This window comes from Neopsephotus bourkii, unplaced genomic scaffold, assembly GCF_033783945.1.
Source record: "Neopsephotus bourkii isolate Nb327-2 ecotype Australia unplaced genomic scaffold, CSIRO-AGI_Nbou_v1 NB_1541, whole genome shotgun sequence".
NCBI lineage: Eukaryota > Metazoa > Chordata > Aves > Psittaciformes > Psittacidae > Neopsephotus > Neopsephotus bourkii.
Genome location: NW_026902017.1, coordinates 140,890 through 163,199, shown reverse-complemented (window position 1 = coordinate 163,199; position 22,310 = coordinate 140,890). Strand labels below are relative to the sequence as shown.

Sequence of the window (22,310 nt, the reverse complement as noted above, 5' to 3'; positions counted from 1 at the left end):
ATAGAAAACAGCATTTAATATCTGCAGCTGAGCATGATGGATTATCAAGAACTCTCAGAAGTGAAAGGAGAGAACAAATATACATGTACAACAATGTGTTTGCTCTTTGCTAGGCAGGTTAGCTGGCTCCTGTGATCTCTCTTCCGTGGAAAAGCCATTACAATGTGTTTGACAAGTCACTGTGGCGAAGCTACAATGCACCCATTACCCTGTGTTTGAAATTGTTTTGGTGCAGGTGTGTGGTTTTAACGGGTGGACCTCTCGCCTCCCCTCAAGCATTACACCAGAGTGTGGCAAGGTTATGAGTTAAGTTCCCTGTGTACTACAGATACCACAAAGGTCATTGTATTTTAAGTCCCTGATCCTAAATCTTGTGTAATCTCTTCCTGTTTTGCAGTAGTTGTGCACCGCTGAGTGGGTGGCCTCGATGTGCTCTGCTGAGTGTTTCTTTGGGGCAGGAAGGCATTTTGGAGCCATCACCTCCCTCCTACCACAGTTACACCCTTTGTGCTTTACTGAAACGAATATTATGTCTGTGAGGCCAGCAGGCCTGATCTCTCCTGCTCAAGTCCTTTGATATGCTATAAGAAGTCATGTTTCCTTCTCTCCTACCTTGCTGACCAGGATGGTTTCTGCAGCTTTTTCTCCCTCATTCCTCTCCATGTTTCTCCCCTCAGGTGGCTCAGGGACAACTTTTAGGTTCCTTGCTGTTGTTAGTTCTCCTAACTTACCTGTCCTCAAGTATCTCAGGCATTCTTGAATGGGAGGTTGCAGGGCTACATATAATAAATAATTATCTCCCTTCCCAGCAGGTCTGAATTAGCATCCTCTTTCTAGAAGAGTCTCTTAGGATGTTAATTGTCATCTGCCCCCTGGGATGTGTCTAAGTAAACCTTCTACCAGCAAGATCTAAATAGCATGTTAATGTCCTCCTCACTCCTGGAAGTCTCTTTGTATCATTGGTTTAATCATCAAACAGCTTAATTTACAGACACAGAATTAAACTGGTTGCAATTAATCCATACTGGCTGGTCATAGTGTCATCAGTGGGGAGGTGACAATGGAGATAGAGATCCCACCCGGCATGGCTGGATAGACAGAGCTGGTGCTGCAGTGGCCATAAGTGAGTATGTCTGGGAAGGGCAGGAGAAGCAGCTCTGGCTGAGTGCAGACATGGGCAGAGGACAAGGTCTTTGTTCTATACCACCCATGCACAACACCCTGCTTGGCCGGGTGGCTGCTACAGAGACGAGTGACATGTCTGCACCCACCTTGCAGAAGGATCCATGTGGGGGTATTTGTGCCCCAGCTATGTCTGCAGGAGGAAAGGGCTCGTTTGGAAATGCTGTGCCCTCTAGCACAGGCACAGAGGTGCAGGATCTCCGCTGGGAATATAGCAACCTTGGAGAAATGCATAAGGGACCAAGGGGCTGTGGGGCCCAGCAGTATGCACACCCCTACCTCTGCTTCACTCAAGGCATGTCACACCTTGCTTCCATCCATTTTCTGAGCAGACCTATTGCTAATGAGGCCTAATCTATTTTTAAAGAGTTGCATCGTTTAAAGGGAATTACAGCCTGATTAGAAGGTGAAAGTACAGTTTGCTTAGACAGGACTTCCCTGACTTCTACCATTCTGACCCAAGACTGAGCCATATGAGTTTCATGATGCCTGCCTTACAGGTTTGCCTCAGTGAAGACAAAATTGGACCCATTTAATGATGGAGCACAAGGAAAGCTGAAACGGTCCAATGCCTAGCAGAGACAACCCCCAGCTGCATCTGGGTGGGCTTGCTGACGGGAACACGCTGCATTTCAGGACTACAGGCCAGCTGGGCTCTTGCTGTAATGCTCCTAGCAGAAGCTGCTGCCTTGATGTGACAAAACCATACTGAACTATGAGGTTATGTATGTTCATATAGCCACAGGAACAAATGAAATATGGCTATTTACAGACCCACCATGTAGCTGGAGTTGACATGATTCCTGTTCCTCCTTTCATGCTGTGCCTCAAAGGGGAGGGAACCTGGCATTCTTCACCTTGCTGGTGCCAAAACAAAGGGTCACCAGAAGAGTCAAGAGGTTTTGCCCTTTGTGCAAACAGCACCTGCCATGGCCACACTGTGACTTCTGCATGGGCAGCTCAGGCTGTGTATGCGGAAGTGAACACTGTCCTCTCTGCGTGTGTGAGAGATGACCTTGGGAAAGGTGGCTTCAGTCACTGCCCTTGGACTGGCAATATGCTCCTTTGGGAGTAAGCCAATGCTCTGAGAAGACAGATATAACCTGATCCAGGCTTGGCCTTGCTGGGATGTACTCCAGCCGTGACATCACTCAGTAATGCCACGTGTATTTACTTACTACTGGGGAAAGGTGCTGGATTGGAGTCTGAAATCCCTGGTTTATCTCCTCAGCAGGTTAGGGACAGGAAGCAGCATTAGCAACCCCATCCTGTGTTTTTCAGGCCAAGAGATAACCATTTCCAGAGCCAACACGGCTCTTGGCTCTGCTACATTGGAGAACCCACATCTCTTACTTCCATGTCCCTGTAAGACAGTCTTGCTGCCTTTTTTCCTGCCCCAGAGTCTCATGAAGCTCTGTGCAGAATGCCATCAATCCCTCCAGCTTGGCTCCAGCTCATTTCAACACAGCACTCTGCAAACTGAAAGAATGGATACCTGGTGTCAGGCGGCCACTGCACCATCCACAAACTTCACATCCATAATGAATCAATGGATTAAATGTAGAGCTGAAGGTGCTAGAAGGTAAATTCAGACATTCAGCAGAAGAAGCCAGGCTGCCTCTGCGGCAGGACAAAAAAAGCACAGCCCCAGTGTTCCAGCACCCTTCAGCAGCTTGCACCTCATGTACCAGATATATTTTCTTTAGATGTCTTCTTTGCAGATGACACGTCAAGGTCATGGGATAGATGCTCCCCTTCCGCAAAGCAAGGCCAAGCATCCAGGAAAGCGTCACGCTCAGAAATAAAAGCCATGCTTAAAAGACCACACTTCTTGTCCCTCAAGCACAGTGAAACCCCTCACCATGTAAAGATCTGTTCAGCAAGTATCCTCCTCATATGAGCCAGTCCAAAACCATCATATCTATTCCTGCAGGAACAGCTTGGGATCGCTGCCACTGGCACAATCACATCCCAACATGCTGCTCTTTCATGCAGAGGACAGCATGGCACTTAACCCTGCTCCTCCCTGGGGGCAAGGAGGACACCCCAGCCCCACGGTGAGGCAGCTGGTGGGCATAAGGCATAACTGGGAAGCAGTGCTCAGATACAAACTTATCTTCAAGTCACCTCTAAAGACCGGGGAGTTTAAGATAGGAAGGTGACAGATGGCCATAGGCAGGGGATCAGAGGGAATCAGCCGTACAGCAGCAGTGACCGAACCGTCTGCCAGCCATGGCTTATGAATCGCTAGAAAAGCAAAGTCAACACAAGACGGAGCAACACTGAGAGAAGTGATACGGGTACCTCTCAGCTTGGCTTGCAGTGGTAGAGCAGCAGGAGGGAAACTGCTTGCTTGTGATTCAGAGGCCATGAATGAGCAGATTGCTCCACAGGAGCACGCTCCCTGGAGAGCTCCTGGAGCGTGCAGAGCACAGGAGAAGCCCAGGAATCTGTGTGCTGAAGTCATCTCCAAACCTTGCAGGCTGGAGGAGGTCAGTAAACTCCAAGTGAGCAACTGTCACTCCACACCCCTGAAATCCATAAGCAGGCTAAGAAACCTAAAGCCTGTCATTAGGAATCATAAAAGCAGTAATTAGAACAGGACTGTCATGAGGTCACACCTAGAACATCAATATGAGGCATTTATCCAGCAGCAGGGGACCACAACCCTCGAAAAACATCCTTCTCTAGGGATGCAGGAGGCCCAAAGCTCCCTGGACCTACTATCCACAAGGGCATAGGGTCCTGCAAAGAGCCATGTAAATACATATTGCTCACAAGAGCAGCATTTGAGCTTTGAGGGGTCCAAAACCACTGCTGGCTGATCAGGCTGAGGGTGTGGGGGAGCATCGGAGCTAATCCAGGTCCTAATCCAGGGCCCTGTGTGGGATCTGCTGGGCCACCCCTGATCACACTGCGGGCTGCAGCAAGGAGTTAAACCTTCAAAAGGCAGCTGATTTGGTAGGAGTGAGCTGTTACTTTAGTTTATCCTTATTATTGAATCACATCTCATGGAGCTGTGAGCAATTGCCTCATTATAAAGCAGGTGGAAGCCCAGCCTTTTATTTCTTAATGGCATCACAGGCAGAAGGGCTTGTTCTAAGCTGGAGTTGTCCTTTAACAACTACAAAAAAACCCCCACACAAACAAACAAACAAAACAAAACAAAAAAAAAACCCAACAAGGATGACTTGAAAGTAGTTTTATTTAAGAAAAATGAGATGTGTGCAGAGTTGGAGAGACTTCTGCTGCAGTACCAAGAGCATCAGCTGTACTCCTTGCTGGCTTTCCAAATGGCTGCATAGTTTGCCAAAACCATCTCTCTTCGAAATGTTAATAGATGACACCAATTAAAACATGATCCAAGCTTAAAGTAAAGATTCTTCTAATCAAAGTTCTTCTAAAGTTTTATTCTCTTGGCCTCTGATGTTGGCACCTGACTGGTCATACAGGATTTACCCTGATGTGTGACTGTAGCAGTCATAAATCACACATTGCCTCATCTATTAGAAATAGATTCCCATCTTTACATCTTAAGAGGAGCTGAATCAGCAGAGAAGTGCACCCCCATGAGCACAGATGGGTAGTTTTGACCTTATGGTTATCATAATGGTTCCTTCCACCACAAGAGTGTTGCTGTGGAGCTTTGCGAGAGCTTGGCTAGAGCAGAGATGGACACATTCACCCTGAGGTTGAAAAGGGAGGTGAGCAGCAGACGCAGATGCCATCTCCAGAATGGGACAGGGCAAGAGAAACAGAGCAAGGATCAAAGGGTCACTGAGCTCCTTCCCTAAATCAGTGTCCCTTCAGTTTGCTGTAACAAACGGGAATAGACCTGAGCACATTCCCCACGTGGCCTAATTCTTCTGCCCTCATGCAACGTTCTCTTTCCTCAGCACAGCGTATTTGTTTTGTTTCAGTATTTGAGAGCTCACAACCTCTAATGCAGGATAAAGGTGCTCAACAATTATAGGTTGTGGAGCTTTTTTCCTCATAAGTATGGTAATTACATTGCAAGGAGCAAAAGCCACCCCATGGTAATGAACCCAAGCAGGCTGAACACCCTCATCATAGCATTCTCACCTAGAAAACACCCTCAACTGGAATAATCCTGCCCTGCTCCTGCTGTTAGCTTTCTTCATCGAGTGCTTTTACTGCCCTTTCCTTAAATCAGTTGATCGTCCACACTGTTGCCTTCACGTAGAAAAGGGTCAGGGTGATGCAGAAAGGATTTAACTTCCTCTCCAGCACTGGATCTTTGACCTGGATGACATTCAAGGCTGTCAAGGAGGCAGTTACAGCCAACTATATTTAGGAAATGAAAAAACACATTTCTCCTTTCATCTAGTTGCTCAGAGGCCCCAGAGAGGCAGACGCTTACTTGCAATGTTTTCAGAGGAGTGTGACAAGAAGATTAATGGAAGGGAGAACAAAAAAGCCCCAACAACCTTTCTTTTGACTGGTTTAGGAGATCTGACAGAGGAGGAGGAAGATGGGCAGAGATAAAAAGACTAAGCCTAAGTAGAACACAGGACCAGCTTAACAGGCTCAGGGTAAATCTCTCTGTTATTTAACAGTGAAGTTGGACACATGTTCCCAAGCCACTCCTTCATCACCACTGACTTCAGCAAAGAGATCTTCCTTCCTGGGGGACTACTGGCATCCCCAGTACATGAGAACAGTCCTTCAGGCTGCCAAATGTGTGACTCAGAGCAGAACTGTCAACGCCAAAAAAGCAATTGCAGTTATGAGCCACCCTCCTGGAAAGAGTGGGTCAAAACCCCACAATGACCTGGATGAGGTCACCCTGGTTCCCCATCCTCAGCCACCAAAACAAAGGCCACACATGTGCTCCCATTTTGTACTTGCTGTGAAGATCTACCCTGTGAACTCTCTCAGAAGGAATACCACAGCAAGTGGTTTATTACCTCAGTGGTACAAGGGGCTCTGGCATGAGATGCGCCGTATGAAATGCCTAGGTACAAGCTGGTGTTCCTACTCTGGAGAAAGGTTATGCTGAGCTCAGGCATGAGCAGCTGTATGCAAGTAACAGGATCCACCATGAATTTTGGCGTTACCTTAGCACTGGAGAGCACAAACACAACGGGTGGGAACAGAGCAACTCTTGGGAGGAGATATAGCAACCTCACCACATGGCCACAGCTAGGGAGGACAGGCACTGGTGGGGTTTTCTCCAGTGCAGGAGCTTAGCCACTGTGTCACTGCCCCAGTCCCAGCAGGACAAAGGCAGGAGGCTTGTCCACTGTCCTCATCTGGAGAACCATGGGTCTGGTTGTTCAGGAGAGAGCCTGGAAATAAAACCAGCATAAAAACCTCTTGGTATTATGAAAGTAGCACTTTAATGAGGAAAATAAACCCCAGGCACAACCACTGCAGCTGGAAAGGAGCAGGAGACCCATCCCAGGGCTGCAAGGGAGCATGGCCTGTGTTGCTGTGCCTTCCCTGTCCCATGGTGACTGCCTGGGCCCAGTGGAGGAGTCACACTCACAGGCTTCCCAGGGGGATAAGGGATGATGTGTGCGCTGTGCCAACCCCTGCTGGATGAACCAGCCTGAACCCCAACCTGTATGACCCTCTCACTTCTCTCCTGCAGCCATGGTGCAGGAATGTTTCATGACAGTGATTCTCAAGAGTTACACGGCCTCTTCTGAAGGCAAAAGCAAACATTTGGCATTAAGACCTTTTAATAGGAATGTGGTTAAGGAATTTGGCCCCAAACCACCAAGTGATTTGCAGCACTGGCGTCTGTTGCCAGCACTGGGGCCTTGGCACGGAAAGATGGGATCAGTCCACTGTGCCTGTGCCTGGTGTCTCATGGTGAGCGGTGTGGTAGCAAGGCACTCACCATCTCCCTGTGCCCACCCCAGCCTAAGACAGTGGTGACTGAGGAGCTGGAACAGACCGGCACCTGATCCCTGCCACCGCTGTTTCACTGCCCAGTGTGTTACCCCAATTCATAGAACCAACCAGGTTGGGAAAGCCCTTTAAGCTCCTCCAGTCCAACCACTGCCCAGCACTGCCAAGGCCACCCCTAACCCATGGCATTGAGGCCTCGTCTCCAAGCTGTGTGAACACTTGCAGGGACGGTGATTGCAGCCCTGCCCTGGGCAGCCTGTTCCAGTGCCTGAGCACCTCTGGGGCAGGAATTGTTCCTCAGCTCCATCTAAACCTGCCCTGGTGCAGCTTGAGGCCGTTTCCCCTTGTCCCATCACTTGTTCCTTGGGAGCAGAGACTGAACTCCACCTCAGTACAGCCTCCTGTCAAGTAGTTGTAGATTTTCGACCATGTCAGTGGGCAAATGCTAACGGCCATAGCGCTGTTAACACCGGGGAGCCCCGTTCGCGGCGTCCCCACACACCGGGCCTACACTTGAGGCGCAGGCAGCGGTTCGGGACGGGCGGGCGGGTGCGGAGACGCTCGGGGTGGGTGTGCGGCCGCTGCGAGGGCTCTGCCGGGGAAGGGCCCAGGGGCCGGGGCCGGCCCCGCCACCGGCGCCTCCGACCGACCCCCCCCCCCCCCTCCGGAAGCGCCGCCACGCTCATGACCTCCGCGGAGCCCACCAATAGGCTCCCGGGACACGTCGGCGTCCCCACTCCCGGCGTCCCCCGCGCGTGGCGGGAGGCGGGGCGCTGCGCCGCCGCGTTTAGCTTCCCCCCCTCACACTGCCCCCCCCTTCCCAACCCATCGCGCTCCACCAATGGGGCGCTCCGACGCGGCGGGCCAATGAGCGGCGGCGTCTGATCGGTAGCCGGTCGGTCGGTCGGTGGGGCGGCAGCGCTGCGAGCCGAGGCCGAGGCCGAGCGCGGCGGGGCCATGGAGCGCGCGGCCGGGACGCGCCGCCGCCACTGCCCGCGCGCCCGCCGCTAGTCCCCCCGCGCCGCCGCCACCACCCCGCGCCGCCGCAGCCCCTTCGTCTTCCCCCCCAACCCCGCCGCCTACCTCTATGCGGCGGGGCCGGCGGAGCCGCAGGCCGCGCTCCCCCGCGAGGCTGCCCTCGGCCTACTGAGCCTGGAGCGCTGGTAAGGGGCGACTGGGACCGTGCCCGGGGCTCGCGTTGGGGCGGGGGAAGGGGCTGGCGCGGCCTGGTGTGGGAGGAGAGGGACCTAGATGGGAGCTGGGGCGCAGGGGGAGCCGAGGGTGTGAGGGCAAAGGGGCCCAGAGAGGGGGCACTGGGAGCGATGCGAGGGCTTGGGGGGGGCGATGGGGAGAAGGGGGTTGTGGGGGAGGCGAGAGGGCATTATGAGGTCGGGGCGAGGGGAGAACGATGTACGAGGGTGAGAAAAGGATGTGGCGTTAGCGGGGGAAGTGGAGAGGGAGATTGGGATCAGGAAGGGTGTGGGGGGAGAGGGGAGAGCGCTGGAAGTGGAGAGAGCCTGGGGGGGCTGAGGGTCCTCGCTGGGGTGAGGAGGGTTTGGGGTGGTGGTGTGTGTGGGGCTTGGGACTACAGGGAAAGCTCGGGGGCTGGTGAGCATTGAGGGGTGTGGAGAGCCGTGGGGCACATGACGGGGCGGCAGGAACGTGAGGCTCCGGGTCGAGGCCGCAGCGTGGGCCCTGTGTCCTTCCCCACATCCACCCTGTTTTGTGGGGAGCGGCAGGGGGGAGCGTGCCTTTCGGGGTGAGCGCTGTGCAGGGAGGAACAATACCAAAAGTTGTCTGAAATGGTAATTTCCGTTTCCCATTTCATCATCCCTGGGTAGGCGTTAGCCCTGCGTGTGTATGCGCAGAGGATGGAGCTGAACCGAGCTGCAGCCAGCCAAGCCCGGCTGATCCGCGTTTATTTATTTATTTCCTAGTTTAATCTTTAAATTGTTTGGTATTTTTCTCCTCGGAGAAGCCTTTGTATGCCGCGGGGGGGCTGCTCGACACCTTTGCCCTTTAGCAAAGAGAAGGAAAAAAAAGAAGAGAGGAAAAAAAAAAAGAATCCCAACCCAAAACAGCTGCACTTCTGCAGCCCAGAATTAACCTCCCCCCGCCCGGTACATGGATTGCATGTTTAGAAAGGCATATCGCTGCTCTCCCCCCAGCCCTCTCCTCCAGCAGCAGCCTGGACGAGCTGAGCCCTCCGTGCCCTCTGCCCTTTCCCAGGGAGAGCAGCTGTCCTGCGAGGGGGTGTGCGTGCGGGTTCAGAACCGGCCTCTTCATTGAGGCACAGGAGTCGGTGTGTTTACGGGTTGGCCCCTACTCCAGGCTGAGAGATGTGTTTTGATATCCAGTTGCAGGAAAAGGGTTCCTCCCCCCTCCTGGTTTTGTACACAAAGTACTCTCTTACCACCGGGGACATGGCCCTATAGGCAGAGAACAAATTCCAGGCTGCTCTTGAAGCAAAATTCCCCTTGAGATGGCTTTTGAAACTGGGTATAGACCAATTCATTTTGTATTGTTTTTTTTCCCCTTTCCTGTGCAGGCAAAGATATTTAGCTGAAAACATCTTGTTAATGTAAAGCTTTGTAGTGGTTGTGTGCTTCCCTGAGATTATATAAATTTAAGGAACTTGGAATTAAATGTATTTATATATTTTTTTCCTCGTTCATAAAATGAAACATTTTTGTATAATCACTCCAATTATTTCACTTTTTTCTGGGTGGGGGGAAACACTCCATGGAGTCATGGAGATGCAAAAGCCGATTAACTCCCGTCTGTTTTCAGATGGCATCGATGCATTCTTTTGTGTGTGCTTTACTAGGAACTAAATATTTGCCTTGATTAACTTAAAAAGAAAAAAGCTGGTGTTTCACCAAGTGGATTTACTGATTTACTGGCAGCTGAACGTGCATGTTGGAGCACTTCTAAGTGGTTGTGGTGGCGTGCAGTGAAAGGGCTTAAAATGCTGCATGGAGCCAGACCTGCGCCGGCTTCTGTGTTTCAGCAGGGAAACTCTCAGGCACCTCCTTCCCTTATGCCTGCAGAACATCACCCTGAAGCTGTGTGACCTGTTTCCTGCTCTGGGAAGCTCCCTTTGTGGAGGCTCTCGCTCTGAGGGGTCATCTGTGCCCACGGGTGTGCGCTCATGGCTCTGCTCGAGCTGCTTCTGAAGCACAGCTACCCTCACGGCCTACCCATGCTTGTCCCCAAGGCAGAGCGGTGCTGTGCTGCCATGTGCATCTCTGCATCTGCTCTTGCCAAGGTGTGTTGGGGTTTGTGGAGCTCAGTGCTTTTTATGCAGAGATGCTCCAGGTCTCTGCTTCTGGGAGAACTCGTCAGTCCTCAAGGAGGTAGCGCAGGAAGGGATAGAACTTGCCAGGGCACATCTCGTCTGTGTCCTCCCTGTAAAAGGGCGGTCTGGGCCCCCATGAGGTTTGCTGTGAACCTGTATTGTTGGGCTAGCAGGGACTTGCATCACCTCCAGACTTGTCTGAGTAAGTGCTGAGGGTTTGGTTTGTGAAAATCACAGCAGGTTGAGTTGCCCATATAACCAGCAATGTGCTGGAGTTGGAGTGTGTGTAAGCCTTTTGATTTCTGCCCTCGTGACCATCTCCCAACTGGTTTTGCCTTGTTCCTGTTCACAACAGTGATGACAGGAGCCCTGGTCATGAAAGTGTTTGCTGCTTTGACAGGCCGAGAGCTGGAGATGTTACATTTAGTGTTTCACAATTGGTTTCACTGTTTGGTTCTGCTTCTGCTTTTAGAAAATGAACTCTTGTCCCTATCCACATTTAATTAAAAAAAAAAAAAAAAAAAAAAGGCTCAGGGTGAAATGATTTTTTAAATGTGCTGCTTTCTGTTTTCAGGATATTGTAATAACATTTTCTCAGACATAAGCATGCAGATTGTCCATTATGAATATCTGTTTTGGGTGGGGGAAGAAAACTCAAAACATACCCTGGAAACAAAAAGCCCTTCACCAGAGCACTGGGTTTGATTTTTTTCCTTCGTGTGTGGCAGACAACCTGTTAAAATGATTTTATTTTCTACGTAAGTTTTCATCAACTGAGTCCCCAAAACCACTTCTAAACAAACTGAAGCATCTCACAGTGTCATGCAGTGTTCTTCTGCTGTTCAGCAGAGCAGACAAATGTATTTCTCTAGGGTCAGTGAAGAGTAGTCGTGTTAATCAATACTGTACCAGCAGTGCTCCCTTTCAGTAAACCAGATGGACTGCTCACGACTGGTGGTGATTATTTTAACTGTGTAATTGTAACATGGCTGTGTGATGACAGTGTTTCCTGCAGATACTTCAAAGGAAGGCTCCTGACAAGTATATCTTTACAGCATTTAATCTGCACTGTCTTTATGTTGTGGCCTTTGGATGTGTGTTTGAAGTAGGACAATTTGTTTTTGTGTTTTTCTTTTTTTTTTACCTCCTGTTTTTCTGTATGTTAAAAGAAGGCAATGCTCTGTAATAGTGGAGTGTCTTGAATACAGGAGTAAAACCAGGATTGTGGGGAGGTCTCAGCTTCAGTTAGTTCAGTTAGTTGGGGGTTTTAGTTAGCTCTAGATCCGTGCAGTGACTAAGGCAAAAACTAGGAAGAGCTTTAAGTCACTGCGAGGAAATTGCAGTATTTTTAAGTAGTACCTTAATCTTCTCCAGGCTTTGTTTGGGGGGAAAATATATTGTGTGGTGACTTTAGTCTTAACTGGGACAGTCTAATTACTTGGTGAAGAAATCCTTCTCCGAGGGAAGGAAATGCACAGGAGCTGGTTAATTACATTTTGTGAAATGACTGAGCAAGGCTCCCTCCCGAGGGTTAGCCCCTCTTCCTCTTCCTGCCTCCTGAGCAGCACCTGAATTTCAGGCTTGACCGTCTGCCTCGTGGATTGAAATTCTTCCTTGGTATTAAGATTTAATGTTGGTAGGTACATAGCAAGTAGTGACAGGTACTGCTGCTTTCCAGTACAGCAAAGCAAATAATACTTGGAAATATTTACATGGTGGTTGTTATTCTAATCGTGTTTCCTTGATGGGCCTCTAGTAAGGGCGGCTTGTCTGCTCCCCCCGTGGCAAGTCAGAACTGTAGGTATTCCAGTTGTAAAAGGCTGTGGAGAGAAACCGGTGTCTCCGTAGCAAAGATTTCAGTGTTTTGCGATAAGCCCGCATGTATTTTTACCCCACCTAATTTAAACCAGTCTGCATGGCACTTCGCAGGAGTGATTGTTTGTGGCTTTGAAACATTTTCTTTTTCCTGCGAGAGATCAGCGGCACGGAGGGAGCTGCTTTTTCTGAGGCTGAAGAGCAATGGGATTCTCTGCCAAGTCTTATGTAATTTGTATGTCACTGATGCATGGTCATAAAAATACTCCCAGGAATGTTGAAGGCAAAGCTGGTGTAGCCAATTATCTGAAATCACAGGCATCCTAAACCGTATGGGCTTGTGCAGCCAGAGCCTTAATATGCTTGGGCAAAATGCTGTCTTCAGTATCCTGCTGTGAGGAGGGGGGAAGCTGTCAGCGCCGGCAGTCTGGAGGCTGTTCTGGAGGGTATTCAGCTGTACCTGGAATTTCCAAGCCTTCCTGTGTGAGAGCTGGTGCTTTCTGATGTATTTTGTCGCGCTATTGCCTGGTATTTAATTTGTCTGAGCCTGGGTGGTGGTGCAGGCTTCATCTGTGGCTGGTTATAGGTGATGCCAATTTGTAATCTTTTACAAGTGCGTATAAAAAGAATATATATAAAAACCAGCTTAAATGCTAATAGCAGTGAAAAATCTGTTCGGCGTGTAGCGTGTGTGAAGAAAGCAGGCACACACGTTGGTCTGTGTAGTCTCTGTCAGCTGAGCCGAGGGCTTTTAAAAAGCTGTTCTAATTTTTATGCTGTGTGTGGAATGGCTAATCCCATAAAAGCCTCACACCTTTTGACAGATGAAACGCTGCTGTTCTTAACTTACTTGAGCAAAATATTTTTATAGATGGTATTAGCTCTGTGGCTCCAAGGGTAATGCAGTCCTTACACAAGAAAGATCTTGCTTTGATCTGACAGCTTTCAAGATCCATTTCCAATCACTGAGCTGCATTAACTCTGTTTATAATGGTGCCCTCAGACTTTTTTGTGTTTACGTGATTCTTCAGGGTGTTAACATTTCTGTGTATACAAGTTCTTTTTAACAAACTGAAGGAGTAATTGGGGTCAGGAAAGGAAATAATCCTGTTAGAAAGTGCAGTTAATTATATCAGGCATTTTGGGTTCCAGAATTCTTCCTCTCGATTCTTTAATGTTTTTCCCATGCTGAAGGATGTAGAGAAATGACCAGATTGCCACCAAAACAGGACAGTGGGGCAGTGTCTGCACAGTTAATTTTGGGAGTGTGAAGGGAGTGCAGCTGCAGGGTTTCTGGCCGTGAGGGTTGTGGTGGGGAGGCTTCCCCAGCAAGCAGCCTCTTTCTTCTCTGCTATTCCAGCCTTCGACATGATGTGCGTGGTCCTGTCTCCATTGGGAGCGGCTGTCAGCAGGAGCAGCCTCCCCTCTCCCCCTGTGCCTGCTCCCTTGCCAGGCCTCACGTCTGAGAAAGCATCCTGGGTTTCCCTGCCCCTTTCAGTTTTGGTAGTGAAAAAGGCCTGAGCTCCTACAGAGGGTTTCGGAAACCTGCATCTCGTCTGGTTCATTTTCATTTTTAAGTTCATCATGTGAGGCGTTCCACTTGCTGCAGCATAGCAGTTAGTCTGCGAAGGCCGAGCAGCTGAGAGATGCAAAGTAAATGAGAAGCGTGTGGTAGTCCTTAGCATTGTGAGGTAGCGGTGATGGAGAGTGAATTAGCTGTTGTAGCCAAGAGAAAGTGATGTTTTTTTCTAGGTCAGGGTTGAAGGCACTGTCAGGGTGGTGATGTGAAGCATATATTACTGTCTGCATTGTCCCTGCCATATGGATGTGTGCAGCACTGCCCTTGGCACTCATGCGTTGAATTATTTATCCTCTCAAAATCTGTAGGCAGCCTTTCTTCCCCTGTCTCTAAGAAAACCAAACTTATCCGATGAGTATTTCCTGCATTGGCAGGAGCAGGATATTGATTGTGTATCTTGTGTTTGTATTAGTAAACCAAAGGTTACATCTTTCAGTATTTTGTGGACACACTGAAATATTAATTCTGCTGGTAGGTGCAAGGTGTCTGTGCTAGGTCCATATGTGACTAAAATGTGTGCCTGTTTCTTTAGCAACAAAATTTACAGGCTTTGAAACTGGAAAGGGTAGGAAACTTTTTCAGTGTGTGTAAAAGAAGCTTTGTCTCAACGATGCACTGAGGGAACTGGTGTTTTTTCTCACCTACGAACAGCGAGAAAGCATCTGCTTTCCTCTTGTGTTGTGTTGGATTTGCTCTGAGAAAATGAAGGCGATGCTCGTTTGAGCGGTTGGCTTCAGGTCCTCAGCTGGGATGCAAGTCTGCTGGGTGCCATGGAGGGGTGGCTAAAAGGCTGTGGGTAATTTGGGGGGGAGCAAACACCAAACAAGCTGTAATTCTTTTTTTTTAAAGACTGGCAGCTTTTTGGTATAGAAAAGGTCAAAAAGATTTACCTTCGGAGCAGCATAAAGCTGCCATAACTGTGTCATGGGCATGGCAAGGAGGGGAGACGTTACCCTCTGGAAAATTCACCACAATCCAGAGGCAGCCTGCCCCTGAAGGCTCGACAGCCTGTGCAGCAGGAGGCTGAGGAGCTATGGTTTGTAATGCTGTGCAGCTCCGAGTATCTTGATAGGAAATGAAAGGATGTGTAATTAGAAACTCCTAAAAAACCTCATTGAATAGCTTTAAAGGAAAATAATGTGAATGGAAATTTCATTATTAAGTATAAAATGTTTAACTGCAGTTTAGGATGCATCTTCGTTTTGAATATACTCACATGAAAGCTTCCCCTCCCCCTAAACATGGGGCCTTATCAGCTGATCTGGGCAGGAGTTCAGAGCCATAAAACTATATCCTGCTTACACCTTCCAGCCTATCCTATGACCCGCTCTGTGTAAACAAGTTGTACCAGGAGCTCCAAATTGCTAGTAAGTAGCTGGGTGTTCTGCAGGCCAGTTAGGTCCAGGAGGAGCCAAGATAAAGTTCCAAGAAGTTTTCCATTGGGAATGGTCTCCTGATAGCTGCCTTTGGCCAGGAGGAGGCAACAGATCTGGTGTCCCACTGACTGTGGCAGTGACCGTATCCTGTGAAAAGCAGGAATCTTTTGGGTAGACTTTACACTTTTGGTCTGGTGTTTTCCATGTTCTGCAGGCTGTTGGGGATTGTGAAATGTCACTGTTGTCGTAACAACACACACTGCTTGCTGCACCGACTGTTGCGTCAGGCCTTGCATGGACTGGAGATGTAAGCCTATTTATAACGTACTGCTATCATTATATCTTTAGATAGATGGATAAGATTAGCCATGCTGATGCTGGGAAGAACTATAGGTGGATGCAGGAAAGGGGGGGGGGGGGTGCTGTGTGGGGGAAACAAACATCCTGCTCATGGCTGGGCTACGGTTGTTTAAATACCACTGGATGAGCTGGTGCTCTAGTTACAGTGTTTGGCTGCTTCCCATAGCTAGCTGTCTCCTTGGTTTCATCTTGCAGTGAGGCACAGGCAAATACATTTACCCAAGCTGGATTGTGGGTATGTAAGAAGCAAGCGTGTTTTTTTTTTGTGTGTGTGTAAAACTTTACCTTTCACAGTCCAAGTGTTGAATACGTTAGCCACGTTTGAAGATGAAAGCCTGTTCTCCTTGAATGTTGACCTTTTTATTCCAACTCATGTAGTTTCTTGTCCTACCACTCAAGAAAGAACATGTGAGAATATGCTAGTGTTGGAAGTGAGGATAGCTGATAACTGCTGTATCTTCTCTAGCTTCCTTCCTTGCTGTGGCCTGTCTCTGAGTACATGTTGGGGCCCTGTATTGTGACTGTCCTGGTCTCTGATCTGTTTGCAACCCTCCATTTTGCCAGCAGCTCAGAAGGCCTTCTGGCTTTCTGACTGGGATTTGAAGTGGCCTGCTTTACTCAGCTGCTCTCTGCTGTGCGTGATGGTGGCAAATTAATTTGCTTCCTCTGTGATCAGCACTGGTACCAGGGTGTTAAACTTGTTCTGTGGTGAGGGTGGAGTTGCCTTTGAGTTAGCTCTCATCCAGGGGAGAAGAGATGAGACAGGAAGTCAACTTTGTGGCCTTTTCCTGGTGTGTTGAGTAGTGCTTCTTAGTTAGAAGGCTACAGGTTATAGTCTTGAAATGCCTGAATTTACTCCTGCAGTCTGGTCTGTCTGCTAGCTTCTTCTACTTCAGCCACCATAATATTTCTTCTCCCTTCTGTCTGTGCCCCCCCCTTCCCAGAAGCCTCATCTGGTGGAGGTTATGCTTGGTGCTCTGTCTTGCCTTAGTCCTTCTCATCCAGGATCGCTGTCGTTGTCTCTAATTTTAGCTCGCCTGCCTTTTGATGTTCCTTCCCGTTTGTTCCTGCCTTTCTCCCTCTCTCTGAGATCATCCTGCATCTTCATACCCCTCCTGAGATCTGGGCCTTGTTTTCGCATGGTGGGAGGAAAGTGCTTGAAAATTGAGTGAAGCTGGGGTAGCATCAAGAGGTGAAGGATTTGGGGGCGTGGAGTCTTCTGACAGGGATAAGAGTTGGGGGTGCTATTAACATTGGAACTGCTGTTGTGTGTACCAGTAATGGCTTATTACTTCTGCTGCATCCTTGTGACCAGCTGCTGTCTTTGGTTAGATCAGCTCTTTGAATCTTTCTCTTCTATGGATTCATCCTGGATATGAACAATGGGGTTCTTTTCTGTGACATTACCAGTAATAGTTGTAGACAGAATTTACTCTTACTGAGCAGTGCAGGTAATTGATATCTGCAAGAATCCTTCAGAGAGTCTCTTCGGAGCTGTTATCTCCTCCATCTGGTGCTAATTCACTTGATGCAGCTTGCAGTGAGAGAAGGGTGCATGGGAGGTCTGCTGGCAGTGTTGCATGCTTAGTATTGCCTAGCAGCCTGGCTTCTCCCTGAACCTCCTGCTGCTTGCTGGGGCATGAGAGCTGTGAGCTGCCTGGCTTGCTCTAGATTTTGACTTCATGTAAGCATGCATTTGCTTGTGTTTACAGAGATGACTGTTCTGATGTGGATGCATTTTGGCACAGCAAGCCAGTTCTTCACAAAAGGATGTGGGAGCACATCAGCAGGAAGCGGGGTACATGACCCGATAGCTCTGGCACAGGGAAGGTAGCTGGGCCTGGTAGGATTCATCTGCTTGAAGCCTAGTGAGGATGGTGTGTGTACGCATAATCTGATGTGTGCACAGAATATAAATACTTGCTGGTGCAGACATGCAGCCTGTGGTTTTAGAAGTTCTTTTGTGAAAACAACGTTCAGCCCCTCCAGCTCAACATGTAGGAAGGACGTTCAGTAGAAACCTGATCCTACCAATTTGGGAAGGTTTTGAAAGGAACCCAGTCACTGCTACTGTGGTTTGATTTGCAGATTTATTACTTATTTTTTTAGTCTAAGGGTTGTAGCTGTTTGCGTTGTGCAGAGATAGTCTCCATATGGCTGTAGAGAGGAAGGTAGACAGAGTTGTGGATCAGGGACAACATTAGTTGAAATGGTAATGGTAATGCTTCTGTGGGCTCTGCAGCAAGTGATCCTTGGGGAAAGTGGAGCATGACTGGAATGTATTTGGTGGTGTGTGCATTTGGTGTTTGTGGGTAACCTGAGCTCACCTGTAAAGGGCTTTGTTACCCAGATCCTTTCTGACCTAACTTGCTTTTGTCAACACACCAAATGACTAAGGAGCGATGCTGTCCTCGAGGGTGGTTATGTAAAATGTTAATGCAGTTCTTTTTCAGGTTGGCTTTAGCTTCAAAGAAGGTAGTTTGCTTTATGGTTGAACCTATGAGCAGTTTTATGTGCAGGGTGGAGTGAACTTGTGGAGAATATTGCAGTTTTCCCACTGTCATAAAAAGTTATGATCCTCATGATTCAAGTATTGTTCTGTAGGTGGAGGCAAGAGGCAGATGCAGAGGTCAGTGGGAGCGTGTACAGAGGGAGTTCAGATGTGCCAGCGGAGTGAATGCTGTCCTCTGTGTTCCCAGCTCACTGAAACGGGTTCAAAAGTGCCTTGTGCTCTTTCTGGGTCTTCCTAAGAAACCTGCACCTGTGTTGCTCGTGGAACAGGCAGACCATTTCCATGGGAAAGGAACTTGGCAGGGGAAACCGTGAAAAGCGGCTGAGAAGGGTGCTTTTTTCCAGTGCAGCATTTTAAACTGTTCTTAAAATGTGGTGCTTCACAGTGGAAAAGAGACTGTAAGTCAGTTTATAACCTACTTTCTTTCTGTGGTCTTTTCTTCTGGGGCATGAGCAAAGTGAGTTAAAATAAACCAAGTGGCTGCCTCTTGAATGAGCCTCATTCCAATTAACTTCACCTGTGCTTCAGGAGATATTTAAAACTGGAGATATATTCTCTATAAAAAGTCCTGCTTAGGCTGAGTGGTCATGGTGGGAGAGTAGGCAAACCTTTTCAAGACTTAAATGTAGGCTTTTATAAAAGTATCTGACAACAGGTTCTCGTTGACCTGCGCTGCTTTTAAGTCCCAGTAAGGCGTAGGACACTGCTATAGTCAGTGCCGCCAATTCTGAGGTACAAAACACTGCTCAGTTTTCAATAAGTAACTTACAGCTGATTTAAGATAAGTCACTATTCCTGTTCCAGTCAAATCTCTGTAAATACTTTGAGTTACTTTGCCTCTCGTTGAAAGCGTTTTCTGCTGGGATGGGGAGGTATGAATGTGCTCTTTGTTTACAGCCAGGAAAATTGAAGGATCACAACATCCAAACCCGTACATGTTAGATCTTCGTAAAACCTGTTTTTTAAAGACTATATGCTCTATCCGAATGTGCAGATACCTTTGCTGAGGTGGTTTGTTTTCCATTCTATCAGCTTGAATAATTTTATTCTGCATACATTAAAACTTGGGGGGGGTGGTGGTGAGAGAAGGGAGACTGATCTTTATAGATGGATGATCCATTAGCAGTTCCAGCCTGCCTTTTATTTATTTTAGTAAACACATGTGTGAATGTAAACATTTTATCCAGAATGGCCTTGCAAATGTTCCTGCATTAACATATATTGTCATGGAGAATAATTTTCATTTAACTGTAATTTGCTTTATATTTTCCTCCCTGGTTGCCATAGAAACTCAGTCTGATGTGGCAGTGACTACTAGCAGGAGCTGGGTTATGTATTGCCTTTATAATGGACCTCTGTTAATCATGCGGCAGTTCTCGCCCAAGGAGCCATGATTATTTGCAGGAGGCGCTTTATTTATATAAACTGTAAGATGCCTGTGGTACCTTCAGCTTAATATTCAGAGTTATCAGGGGTGCTTTTATGTTCCACAGAAGTTTTGTCATAAGAACCATGTATTATGATGATTGTGGAATTGATGTGTATTTAGTTAAATTTAATGTCCGTTAGACTTCATTTTCAATTTTCATTTCATTTGCTGTAATAGCCTAACTAGTAACACGCTTTCCTGTGGTTCAGTTTAAGATCTTAAACATCTGAAACACAGCCTTGAAACATTTGCAATCCTTTATCTGTGTGTAAAATGTTGACTTGCTTTTCATAGTAACTTGCCTGCGTCTTCATAGCGGTGCTTGCAGCTGGGCAAACACCTTCCCTTCCACCCCAGGTCTGGCACCTAACAGCAGTGAGTTCTGCGTGATGAAGTGATACCAAAGCACTTCTTCATGCTTCTAAAAAAAAAACAACTTTCCTTTTGGCAGAGAGGTCCTTAGTCGCGTTGGTGGCCTGTCTGTGGATTTGGGGTTTATTTTGCATCTCTCGTTTTTGGCTGCCCTGTCCATGTCTGCCCAGCGCCATAGCTATAGTTCTTCTGATCTGTGCCTGTGAGTGTTAGAGATGTCCACTGGAGCTGGTGATAGGAAGGAGATTTTACAGCTGAAGGTAGTGGAGCTGTCTCAAGGCAGGGGTGGTTTACGGCTTTAGATGTTACTCCTGTGTACAAGCCCTAGTGTGGTGATTGGTTTTGCCCTCATCTGGAGGGGCAGGGGGCTATGGTGATTACCATGGGTGTGGAGAAGTGGGTACTTTGTCTTTGCTGTGGCTTCAAGGGTAAGGTACAGTGTGATTTTGAGGAGCATCTGTGCTCAGATAACTGATGTTTTATGGTGCATTGAGAAAATAGAAGGATGCTGATGTCTGCCTTTCTCCAGGCTTCCTGAAACCTGGAAGGACTTGCCTTCCATCTACTGAGATCAGAGTCATGGTGACACTGGTTTAAACTGAACTCTTCAATTAGCAAATGATTCATATTTGCTCGACAGGATGAGGTGAAGGAGGGAAAATCAACCCCTTGGGATTCTCTTCTGTGTACTGTCATGGCAGAAACCTTAAACTGTAACTTCGAGAGGTGAATTTCAGTCACCTCCTGAACCAGGCTCCTCAAACCGAATTTACAGTTGGGTTTTATGTCTCAAAGATGATATGTGTGTGTTGGCCTTTCCTTTCCTGCTCTGTGTGGTGAGATGCCAATTATCAGTTACGTAAGTCTGGATTACTCCAGCACGTGGATGCTTTCAGCTGCATATGGTCTCTCAGTTATTTCTCAGTACTTTACAGAAAGAATTGAGTAACATCTTGTTCTGTAATGCAGTATTAGGAAACCAAGCATTTTTTTCCTGTAATGGCATATAAACAAGTAGTGATAACATCCTATTTAAAGTGCTTGGAGGAGGTCAGGCTCAGGAGGGGAGGCAGGGCTGTATCATCCTTTATTTTTCTTATACCTACACACCATATTTTAGCACAGTATTGCTTCCTTCCATGAGAGCTGTGAGCAGTATTAAATAAATGAGCTGTGAGAAATGTTCAGTGTGGAGGTGTATAAGCAGTGCGGTATGTCTGCTGTGGGGATGGTCTAGCCTTGCTACCTCTGTCCCCCTTTGTGTATTTCTGTCTTCCACTGTATGATGTTGGTGCTCTTCTGCTGTGTACAAGAGGCAGATATGATTCATAGTCAAAGGCCAATGTAATTTTAATAAAAGTCTGAAAAATGGCTTTGCTGTATTCAGGAATTTTGGTTCTCATGTAGGTTTTTTACATTTTCTTACTGTTTTTTCCTCCCTGTTGTCGCATAAATGCTCACAGTTGACCATTAGTTTGTGTTCTTCACAAACACCTTTGTGATATTTGGAGGTACCCCCTTCAAAGGGAGTGGGAAATGTGCTCTGCATCCCGACATTGCCGGCGCCTCTAAGGTGTCAGATGGTACAGTCAGACTTGCTGGCAACCTATGAAATAATGAACACTCTAATTCATAGGTTTATCTGGATTTTATTCTGTTTGTGCTTAACCCCAGCTACCCCAAAATTGTTCCACACCAAATGCTTTAAAATCTGAAAGTATTTTATGTGAGAGTTAAGTACTAAAATGTGTCATGCTGTAAAAAAGTATGCAGAAGCAATTTTTTGAGCTGGTATTGACTTGATATTTCCTGTGTTGTAGGAACAGCCTTATATGGGCTGAAGGCAGAGGTGTACAATGGCTCTTTAGCCCATGGTTCAAGTCAAGAGGATGTCACTGTATCGATGGAGTGTAGCTGGGCACTCTGGCTGGTTGAAAACAAGCAAACATCCCTGACCTCCAGCGACCCTGTAGTCTGTAAATGGGTGCATGGGATGGCTCATTTGTGTTATGAGTCCCTCCCAGGTCAGGGGCAGGTCTGTCGCAGAGCCTTTGAGGTGGTGTTTTCCCAAAGGTGTGGTTCTGAAGGGCTGCTCCATGATTGCTCAGTGCGGGGACAAACTAGTGCAGTGGTGACTAAGTTACCTTTTGAATGGAGTCCTTTACCTGATAATTAGGTTAAACATTCTTTAGCATGAGAGAGAGCCAGAGTGGCTTTGGTGGCAGAAAGAGTTATTTGACTCCTTCTGAAGCTTTGCTTTGAGAATGTTTGAAGGTTCACTTATTTGCACTTGGGTTTGGTCTGACAGCTAATACGTTACCTTATCAGGAGTCATGAAGAAGTGCTAATTGCAGATAAAACATTATAAAGCCAAACTCTTCTGCTCCCTCCTTCTCTTGGGTGCTTGGGTTGACTTTGAGCCACTTTGCACCCCGTGTTGTGCTTTGAAGACAGCCTTGAATTCAGCTGTCTTAATTGTGCTAGAGATGTGGAGGGGAGGAGTGCTTTCT

At 47.7% G+C, this 22,310-nt stretch overlaps 1 protein-coding gene across 3 annotated transcripts in view; it reads left to right on the top strand.

The window, feature by feature from the left end:
- The first annotated feature begins 8,086 nt into the window (after nucleotides 1–8,086).
- The window catches only part of ANKRD11 (ankyrin repeat domain containing 11), a 153,246-nt gene continuing 139,022 nt past the window's right edge, over nucleotides 8,087–22,310 (top strand). For 2 of the 3 annotated variants that reach the window (XM_061370343.1, XM_061370346.1), the window contains exon 1: nucleotides 15,110–15,434. The gene's annotated coding sequence lies outside the window, so the exon portion shown is untranslated. Of the gene's footprint in view, nucleotides 8,223–15,109; nucleotides 15,435–22,310 lie in introns of those variants that run through there. The other variant, XM_061370344.1, reaches the window with a different exon arrangement.